This window comes from Castor canadensis, chromosome 3 (genome assembly GCF_047511655.1).
Source record: "Castor canadensis chromosome 3, mCasCan1.hap1v2, whole genome shotgun sequence".
NCBI lineage: Eukaryota > Metazoa > Chordata > Mammalia > Rodentia > Castoridae > Castor > Castor canadensis.
Genome location: NC_133388.1, coordinates 36,048,543 through 36,059,966, shown reverse-complemented (window position 1 = coordinate 36,059,966; position 11,424 = coordinate 36,048,543). Strand labels below are relative to the sequence as shown.

General features: G+C 39.3%; 1 pseudogene; it reads left to right on the top strand.

The window, feature by feature from the left end:
- The first annotated feature begins 8,032 nt into the window (after positions 1–8,032).
- On the top strand, positions 8,033–8,838 carry LOC109693494 (sodium/potassium-transporting ATPase subunit beta-3 pseudogene; annotated as a pseudogene).
- Positions 8,839–11,424: the final 2,586 nt, after the last annotated feature.

Sequence of the window (11,424 nt, the reverse complement as noted above, 5' to 3'; positions counted from 1 at the left end):
AATGTAGCCTGTTTTGTTTTTCTTACTCTGGGACTTTTAGTATTGCTTACTGGTAACCTCTTAAACCTGGGGAGTATATGAGCCTATGTAACACCTGACCTGTTGGTGGGTGTAAGATACAAAGTATGGCTGTGCAGAGGTCCTAACAATGGCTCTTTTGTAACACTTAGCACATAGGGGAAAACTTCCAAGAGCCAACCCAAAAGGTAAAGAGTCCGAGTATGTAGAGGAGAGCAGAGGTGCATCCCATGTTTGAGCTTCCACCGTGCATTGACTAGCCAGCTTCTAGAGTGACTACAGCAGGACTGTAGTCCCATTGTTCATGTTGTCTCCTGTTGTCTCCTCAGAAGCAGGGTCCTGCCGAGGAAGAGTGCAGGCATTCCAGAGGATGATCTTGTGTGGTGAGGCTGGGTCAGGGACACATTCCCACTTAGGAGAGGCTGGCTTTACTCGGCTATGGTGGATCCAGGGAGCAATTTTTGCTACTTTAACTGCAGTGGGGATAGACAAGATAACAACAAAAGGGCCCCTCCAATGGGGTTTTAATGGTTGGACATCTTATTTTTTTACCCAGACTGTATCTTTTGGGTTTTTTTCCACTGAGGAGAATTACCATGCCAACAATATATTATCAACATATATGTCCAAGAAAACACATTGTTTAAAAAAAGTTAAAACCACCATCTTTAAGTATCAAAGGACATGTTTAGAAGCCAGTAAAAACAGTCATTTTGTCTCTAACTAAGTAGAAGACCCTTTCTAAAAAAATATGTTTGTTTCTGGAAGGGCTTTAATGCCAAATAGTGACACATGCATAAGAACCATTTCCTCAATCCTCTCAGCCTTGGTTATTTTTGAGAGGTCTGGCATAAGTGACTGCCTATGAACTTTGATGGCATTTCTCCCCACCCCCCACCCCCATCTCCAAACTGTCTCTGAGCAGTCTCTTTTGAAGATCTTTCTTCAAGCAGGCCCAACCCTGCTTAGTTTCTGAGACCAGATGAGATTGGGCGTGCTCAAGGTGGTATGGCCGGACACTGAAGATCTTTCTTGATTGGTTGTCATCAGGATTTGCTTTTTCCTGGATTTTGTTTGTTTTGTTGGTCTTTGTCCCACATCAGGAGGGAATAACAAGCAGGTCAGGTGGGAGTCAGTCCCAACTAGACCCTTTTGGACAAATTTAAGCAACAAAGAGGTTTAGAAGGAGTGATTCTTAGGCAGTGGGCTTCTAGACAAGGACAATACAAAACAAAATCTAACAAAAGCAGATGTCTTATAGGTTGACCTATAAGTACTTATTAGAGTCATTTTTTAATGGACTTTATTGTAAATGTCCCAGAAGGATCAGAATTGTAATAACAAAAACTTAAGAGTCCTGGTTAAAATTTTAATGGACAATTTATCAACTAACAGAACAGTATATCAGTACCATTAACCTTTTGTTACCATGTTTATCTAAATTTTGTATTTTAGAAGGCTTGATTTACTTGAAAAACATAAATATAGGAACCAGCAATAGCATCACAACTCTATAGAGATTATATATACATATTAGTTTAGTTGTTCTTGAAGTAAGACCTTAGATTTTTATCAGTTGGGGAAGGAGAACAGGGTCAGTGACCCCAAATAGCCCAGTCACAGACTCATACAGGATATCAACTGTATTAGAATCACCCAAGACAACAATTGTTTAACCATGAGGTCATCTAGAAAGTTTTATATAAACTGTTAGAAAATAAGAGGTATGGAAGAGGCAGAGAGATGCCTCAAACCCCAGTACAGGGATTATTGTTTAGGCAGGAGTCCTGTAGAGGGAGACCCCAACAAGAGAGCTAGAGCCCTTTGCCAAATGCAGGCTTGGACTAGATATAGGGGGCTAGTGGAAAAGTACCAGGAAGGTCACTAAGGGATATTGTTGGGCAACCAAGAAAGATCACTGTCTGCCCAACTGTCCTTGGCATCTATCCAGGAAGATAAAGGTAAGCCATCTGTAAGGGGGAGGAGGTCTAGTCCTAACATGGCTGTCCTTATTGTTAGCCCCAACATAAAACAACTCTTAAATAAACATGACTCAGTTACCTTAGTAGTTAAAACCCCGACAAAAATCACCAGAGAACACAGGTAAATATTTATGGGGGCTAAGTGTGGAGTTAGGAAACATAGTGGCCAAGAATCACGGCTCAGATGTTGACAAGGGATCACATCCCAGATTGTTGAAATGAACGTATGGCTCATAACATAGAGCAAGATCCCATCAACCTGTAGTCATTGGAGCTCCCCCTAAAATAATAGGTCTAATCTGGCCATCCCAGGGTAAAAATTCCCTCCATCCAACATGTGGAAGGAGTTGGACTAACACCTCCACACTGTTGAGTCCAATTAAAATTGGAGGTCTTGACTTTCAATATAGTGTTCCTTTTTGAGTTTACTTATTTATTTATTTTAATCTTATATGGGGGGTATACTTTGGTTTGTTTTACATAAGTAAATCTATCTCAATCTTTATATCAGTGCAGCAGCACTACCTGTGCTCAGCTGTCTCTTGTCTTTTTTGTGTGTGTTTTAATAAACTCTTGCTGTCTTGACAAATTTGTGGATTAACCTGTAGCACCAAAAATTTTTGACAGTTATTTTGACAAAACAAAAACCATTTTAAGTCATTTTTTATAAATGTTATTAAGAACCATACAGTATTTTAAAGAGAGCCTTATTGTTTATGAGCTTAGAAAATTAAGTTTTAGTTTAACATTTTGACCTTACAAAATCTTTAATGTAACTCTTAGATTTTAGTTAGCTTAATCATTAACATAAACATCTATATCTTTGTAACAACTTAATATATACCCTCTGGGGGAGCTTGCCATTATCCTTTTTTATCTAAAAGTATTATTATTTTTTTACCATTTATTTTTTAAAAACCATATCCTTAATACCTTATATATATTTTTGTTATTTGTTGAAAATAACTCATAAAACCTTTTAACTCAGAGCCTTACATTTGTATGAAATTATTTTTGTATAAGAGCAATTTATAGAAAGCTCATTCTTAATAGACCCATGTATTATAAGAGAGAATTTAATTTTAGATTGTATTTATGGCAGAATGAAACATGTGAAGGTCATTTCTGGTGATATTTAAAATGGAAGGGTGAGAGCAAAGAAGGTAAAGAAAAAGGGAAAAACAAATAAACTGACAAGCTAAAAACAAACAAACAAACAAACAAAAGTTTCAAAGATATAAATAGGGAGAGATAGTGTACTAATCAACAGTAAGCTAAACAGGCATTAGAGAGAGAATTGAAAAATAAAATAAAAAAGAAATCTCCAAGTTCAACTGCAGTGAAGTTTCAGTCTTAATAATTTTGGTGTTAGTCCCTCAGCCTCCAATCCTGGAGATGGTGTCTCAGAAGTAGTTGTCTCATCAAAGGGGAAAAAAAGCAAACAAAACAAAACAAAAACACCAAAAAGTGTCCCAAGTTCAAATGCAATACAGTTTCAGTAAGTTTTTCAGCATGCAGGTGTAGTTTGGTTGTTGTCTCATCAAAGGAAGAGAGAAAAAAAAAAGAGTCTGGAGACAATTCTGTGAATGGCTATCTGAGGCTGTGGCTCACCTGCCCACTGCTGTCAGCCAGCTGTTGCTGGAGGCTTTATTTATGCAGATGTCAGGAGTGAGCTTAACACTCACCTAGCCCCTCAGGCTTTGTTTATTTAGAGTTTTCCTGGGTGCGACCACCACCCAAGCTTTCCCCTTTCCAAGCACACTGGGGGAGGTGGTGCCATACATGCCTTCTCCGGCCTGCGTGTTTATTTACAGTTCATGTGGGAAGTGGGCCTTCCCTCCTCTCCTGTGGAGTTTTCCTCCCACCGCCACTTTTACAAACTTTCCCACTCCTGGTTGGGGCACCCTGCCACCTTTGCTACATGTCTTGTTGTTGTTATTGCTTATTATTCAGTTTTTTTTCCTTTTTTCCCTGGGTGGGGATCGGTCTGTCCAGGGGCTATGCTGATCTGGCCCAGGGCTGTCTGTGGGAGTACCGAGTGCCGCTTAGCTCACCTTGTGGTCTGTGTCTTCCCAAGCAGTCTGGGAGCTGGCATCTGGTGGTGTGGAAGCCCTCCTGGTTTCTCTATTTAACATGGAGTGGGGATGCTATGCGTGGGCTGGGGGTGTGGAGGAGTCAAAGTTTTGCCTCTTCTTGGTGGCTTTTCCTGTAAAATGCATCTCCAGCATCTCTTCAAGATTTTACTTTAGGAAGCACACTTTCTGCTTCCTCCCTCTAGCCACCATCTTGGAATCTCCTGAAGGTCATTTCTTTAACAACCCAAATTCTAATATTTTTGTTGCAGGCGTGGTCCCCCTTTTCTTTTTCTTTTTCTTTTCTCTCCTCTGGTCTGAGCTGGAGTGTTAACTCCTGAATGCCTGCATCTTAGTGAGACCTGATTGAAATAAGTTTAATAACCCATTTTCTTAAAAGTAGCAGTAGAACAGAGTAATAATTTTTACATTGCCTCTATAATAAGAACTGTTTTAAAGATGTTTACATATACACCCACACTGTCAGCACACCATTAGATGGACGCATAATCTGACCAGCCATTAGCAAGGGAAACATAAGCATCTCATGACTGTCTCAATAACAGACCAAGCTTACTTCACTAACCTTTTGGAACAGCTTTTTTTTTTTAAGCAACAGTTAAAGTTGCTCTTTTTTTTTTTTCATCCTTTTAGGTAGCTCTCCCTGTTTATGCTCCTTAGAAATAAAGGTGTCAGCAAATTCAGTATTTCTGGCATATTGTAATAATCCTAAATTGTTTTTTTATTTGCTTTTCATTTTTAAGACATAAAAACTCAACTGAAGGAGTGTTAAATCTTTCATCCATTTGTCTTTAAACATTTTATGACATTTCATTTTTTTCTGCATTTTATCCATGAAGACCTTATCTCAATTTTGTTTTCCATTCTCCATTTCCTTCTTTCTACATTCACAACCCTTTTGCAACATTCCTTTTCTTTCAAGTCAGACCAGATCTTATGAATCAGGGCAAGTCCATCCTTCATGTGTTAATTTTTGTAAGAGCTGAGTTAGTGTTGAGTCTCAGTCCTCCTTCAGGATGCCTATTTTGGGTGAAGATGTGCAAACTGGGACATCAAAGCTACCCATCAAGATGGAAACACTCTGATTTCTCCTCAGTTCTCCCAATAAATTGGTACCTAAATTTAAATAAACAGCAGAGTCTGGCTTTTGAAGACCAGTTTTAGCCTCTTGGCTTTTCCCATTCTCCTGGGTGTTAGGGTTTGTTTTGTTTTGTTTTTTACAATTACTCTGTAAACTTTATTATTCATAGTTTTATTCAGTGACCCTTTCAGGGGCCACCCTACACCAAGATGCAGGCCAATCTACTTCACAAAGAACCTTGAGGTTGTTAGGTGTTAACTCCATAATCTCCATTAAATCCCTTTTTAAAGTTTTTAACCACACACTCCAAGGGAGTGTTTTTACTCTGATTTCCACCCATGTCCTCCTGTTACCAGATGACAAGACAGACATAGAGGGGGAGGAAAAGCACTCACTTCCTCTGTCTCCTGCTGCTCCCCTCACGGGGACTTAAGTGATTCTTTGGCCCTAGTGAGTCCCTATAAGCCCTGGACCAGAGGCCACGTTGGGGCTCACCCTTGACCGTATGAGTTTACCACAGAACTGAGGATTGGGACTTCTCACTCACTTCGCAGCTGGGCTGCGTCTCAGGCTCGCACTTTTATACACTCTCGCATGGCACAATTCTTCCACCCTGCTCCTTAAACCAGAAAGACATGGTTTCACCCCAACAGGAATTACTAGCGGTCTCTGGGAGGTGATCAGGCTCCCCTTCTGCCTCCTGAGACAGGCCTGAATTTGAATCGGGTTCTTACCAGAACAAAGAGTGATGCTCCTAAGTTGTTTCCTGAGCCTCAGTGGGTTCCTTTGTACATCTGTGGCCCTTGCCCCTTGCCCCAACTGGTTGGGAGGATAAATCTCCCCTCTGGATCAAGCTGTCCATTGGTGCCTGGTAGGATCTCCTTCCAGTAGTCCTGGGGATGTGCCCTTGTGACAAAGGGTGATAACTGACCATCTCCCATAATCCCGGAAAGCCCCCAGGTAATGTTGAAAGAAATTATAAGTCTCAGAGGCAAATTAGTAGGAAGCAATGTTTATTGTGCTGACACAGACCCAGGCGACTCCTATCCAAAGGCTGAGCCCCAAGAACAAAGGGGTCTCGCCTTTTGTATCCTTGCAAGCAGGTTACAGAAGCAGAAAGCAAAGCTCAACCCACATATGGCTGCAAGTGTCTTCATTGGCTATTTCATCTTCCTAGTGTTATGTGACCTTCATGTTTCAATTTTTTAAGCTTTATCTCTCTGCTTTGCCATCCCCCCATCTTTTTTTAAAATTTTGTTTTATTATTCATTTATTCACATGTGCATACATTGTTTGGGTCATTTCTTCCACCTGCTCCCCTCCCTCACTCTCTCCTTCCCTTCCCCCTTCCCCCTCACTTCCAGGCAGAACCTGTTCTGTCCTTAACTCTAATTTTGTTGAAGAAAAGACATAAGCATAATAAGAAAGACATAGCATTTTTGTTAGTTGAGTTAAGGATAGCTATACAGAAAGATTGCTAGCATTCCTTTCATGTACAAGTGGGTTACAACCCATACTGATTCATCTCTAACCAATCTTTACACTGGTTGCTGATCCCCTTCTCATGTTAACCTCTGTCGCTTTAAGGTTTCTGTTTTAGTTCCTCTGGAGTGGGGACATCAAACGCTTTCATGTTTTGGGTTTTCTTCCTATTCCCATATCTCCCATATGTGCTCTCCCCTTGTCATATGACCCAAGTTCAACCACATTACTGCATTTGCCCTAGGTTGAAAGTCTGCATATGAGGGAGAACATATAATTTTTGGTCTTCTGAGCCTTGCTGACCTCACTCAGAATGATGTTCTCCAGTTCCATCCAGTTACTTGCAAATGATAAGATTTCATTCCTCTTCATGGCTGAGTAAAATTCCATTGTGTGCAAGTACCACATTTTCTTGATCTCTTCATCAGTAGTGGGGCATTTTGGTTGTTTCCATAACTTGGCTATTGTGAATAGTGCTGCAATAAACATGGGTGTGCAGGTGCCTTTGGAGTAAACTCCCCCTGTCTTGTTGGCAGAATAGCCTGTCTGTTTCTTTCCTGGCCTCCCATTCTTGCTACAATGTGATCTTCATCATGTATTAATACTTTAAGTTTTATCTCTCTTCTTTGCCATCCCTTCCTCCTGCCTCATTATCAGAACACAGCCTGTCTATTTCTCTTCTGGCCCTCTTTCCTGCTACACCATTCCCCCAGTTTGATGCTTGGACCCAACTAGGGTCAAAGAGTATCATCTTGGCTAGGGATTTGTGTTTTTATACATCATTATATGGTATGTTTTAGGTCCTACAGGGAGAAACTTTCAATGTCGATAGTGATTGTCAGAGGTTCACAGATATTCCCAAAGATATTTGACCAATGTGCTGAAATAAAATCTGGTGGCATAGGGTTAGGGAAAAGAACAGATATAAAAACATGCAAGGGATTCCTTTTATTAAAGCTGAAGCTGAAGCCTTTTGAAGAACAATAGGGCAAAGGGATGAATAAGATTCATCTTGGAAAAGATTTTTAGGGAGAAAGATTGTTAAATGATGTCTCCTATACTTGCCCTCCTAATTCTCCAGGATGACTAAGGATCTTCCAGCACAAACCTAAGTCAGAAGGTTAAGCTTGTTTGTCTAGTTTAAGCTTAATAGCAAGGTAAAACACTAAATGGCTACACTGATTTTGGGGTATGGGTTTTGGTGCTGCATGCCCATGCAGCCAAATTAATAGCAAATCTTCTGTACAAAGTATAGGTAATTAGTATTATTCCTTAAAAAAATAAAAGAAAAGCAGTGTCACTGGGCTGAGCCACGACGCACCACAACTTTTCTAGTTGCCTCAACTCCTGCAGCCACCACTCCCCTCACCTTCTGAACACTCACTGTGATGGATAAGAAGTCATTTAACCAGTCTGGCAGAGTGGATACTGTTCATCTACAACCTGACCACCAGAGAGTTCCTGAGGCACACCACCAAGAGTTGGGGACTTAGGGTTTTTCCAAAACCAATGACTGCATTGGATGATACATTTAATGTATCTGATCCAAATTTCTATAGAGGGTATATTAAAGACCTTAGAGGATCAGACACAGTCTGTTCTGATGTGCAGCACTTTTTGAACAAAAGGGTCCACTTTATGTTGCAAGTCAGTTTCCTGCTTTTTTCAAGCATGCTGTGGAATGAATAATCCTGATTTTGGCTATATCCAAGGACAACCTTCTATTGTTATGAAAATGAACCAAATAATTGGATTAAAGCCTGAAGGAGAACCAAACATGAGATGTGTTTCAAAGGATGAAAGCATAGTAGTTATCCTAATTACAAAGTTAAAATATTTTCTGTATTATGGGAATAAACTACATATGGCATATCTACAGCCCTTAGTTGTTATCCAGGTCATTTTTGGATCTTATTATGCCAGGAAAGCACAACAGAAACAGTTGAGTGCAAAATTGATGGATCACCCAACCTAGAAAGCAAGGATAATCATAAGAAGTGGTGGGGTAAATTATGTTCACAATCACAGTGTGTGCATAGTGTGAGTAGAACATTTCAACAGGATAAATATTGTATGGGCTGTCTTCATTTTGTGTCAACTCTATCTGCCATTCTAGAACTATGAGACCACCTTGGAAAAAGGTGGTGTGCTACGTGGCAGCACATCATAATGTGCTTCCAGATCATAGCTTTCAAAGTCCTCTGAAGTTACTGCCTGTTGCCTCTGCTGCCCTTTGTGTACAGTCACCAGGCAGGGACCAGTGAACACCTATTGCAAACATGTAAAATGGGTGTCTTACCTTCTTTTTTATATGATTTAGTTGCCTAAAGCTTAATTGCTGCACTATGTAAATATTTTGTGGGGTTAATAGTGTTTAACTATCATACTTTTATCCCAACAAAGTTTTATCATTTTATTGTAAAGTTTTTATTAGGATATATTCATTATGGGGGATTCACAGTGACAATTCTGATCAGTCTTATATTGCACATTTACATTTCCCCCATTGTCTCTCCCCCACACACATAAAGTAATTGCAAGAGGTTTTAAAATTCTGTTTCATATAAGTATGTGAAGTCCATCAACCATATACACTCACCTTAATCTCCTTCCTTCACCTTCTCCCCTCCCACTAGTACCCTACCCACACACATTTGTCTATTTTATAGTCCTGGTTCTCATTATCAACAAAGTTTTAGGGATAAAATGGTATCTTGCCAATATCAAGTGATTTTTATATCTGGAAGAAATGTGGTGAAAGTAAGTAATAGAGGGGGTTAATCTGATTAAGGCATGACATATACTTCTCTGAAATACCAAGGTGAAACCCCCTAGAACAATCAATATCACTTTAAATAATGAATGATAGGAAGGTAAAACAGTTCTTGTCTGGTGGTGGGTTCCATTGGAGGGGAGGGGGTAAGTAGTAAAGAGGGTGAATATGGTGAATGTATTTTGTGTTCATGTATGAAAATAGAACAATGAAACTTGTTGAAATTGTTCTAAGAATGTGCGAAGGGGGGATGAAGGAGAATGATAGATTGGGTAAATCAAACTAAGATATAAACACATATGTAATTGTCACAATGTATCACCCCTGCACAACTAATATATGCTAATAAAAAACACACTTTAATTACAAAAAAATGTGTGTGGAGAAGTTCTACATGTGAGGAGGAAAAAAGAAAATAAAAGTGGATCTGAAAGTGTTATTTTGGATTTTATGTAAAACAATTTTTACATGCAGAATTCATTACTGAATTTTTTTGAAAGTACTAGGGGGTTGAACTCAAGGCTGCATGCTTGCTAGGTGGGTGTTCTACCATTTAATCCACTCCATCAGCCCTTTTAGTGTTGGTTATGTTTGAGATATTGTCTCGCTTTATGCCCAGATTGGCCAGGAAGGCTATCCTGTTAGTTGTGCTTTTTGCACTGCTGAGATGATAGGCACTCAGCCATTGGGTGAGGGGTCTTGCTAAATGGTTGTCCAATAGGTGGTGAATCATCTTGTTACTGCTTTTATTTAGCAGATTGTAGACTCTAATAAAAGATGTACATTGAAAAATTTTAAGAAAGCAATGAAGCTCACCCAGGGGCTGGATGTCAACCATCAAAAAAGTCACCAAAAGAATAGCTTCCTTGAGGATTCAAATAGGGAAGGAAGAAGACATATTATCCATGTTTGCAGATAATTTGGTCCTCTACTTAAAAGATCCTAAAACGCCAGGAGCAGGTGGGTCACAAGTGTAATCTTAGCTACTCAGGAAGCAGAGATCAGGAGGATCACAGTTCAAAGCCAGTCCGGGCAAATAGTTCATGAGCCCCTATCCTGAAAAAAGCCATCAAAAAAAAGGGCTGGTGGACTGGTTAAAGGTGTAGGCCCTTACTTCAACTCCAGTACAGTTTTTAAAAAATCTCCTACATCTAATGAACAGTTTTTGCAACATAGCAGAACATAAAAATCAGCATACAAAAATCAGTACCTTTCTCATATGCCAAAAATGAACAGGCTTAGAAAGAAATCAAGAAAATAATTCCTTTCAAAATAGCATAAAAATACCTAGATATAAACTTAACAAAGGAAGTGAAAGACCTGTACAATAAAAACTATAAAACCTTGGAAAGAAATTGAAGATGCTAGAAGATGAAAAGACTTTCCACGTTCATGGATTTGCAGAATTAGTATCGTGAAAATTGCTATACTACAGAACTCTACAAATTGCACACAATGCCCATCCAAGTTCCATTGGAAATTTCAGTTTCAGTTTCTTTACAGAAATTGAAAAATCAACCCTAAAATTCATATGGAAACACAAGAGACCCCAAATACCAAAAGTAACCCTTAGCAAAAAGAGCAACCCTGGAGGTACCATAATACTGGACTTCAAATTCTTTATACTACAGAGCCGTAAAACAAAAACAGCATGGTACTGGCACAAAACAGACACAATGACCAACCAAATAGAACAAAAGACCCAGAAATAAACCCACATAGCTACATGTACTAAGCACTCAGATCTAGTTTCTTTCATCACAATGTGAAATTCACTCATGTTCTTGAATCTATTAGAGGTATATTCATATTATTCCAGATAATCATCACATTGAATCAATATAGCAGCTTTATACTACAATGTGAACTATTTTTGCTCCCATTTTGTGTAATAAAAAGACGAATGCAGTTATGAACATTTATAGAGAAGACTTTGTGTATAATATCCTAGGCCTGGAAACTGCATATAATAGGGTAAGAACTGGATTTAGAAGT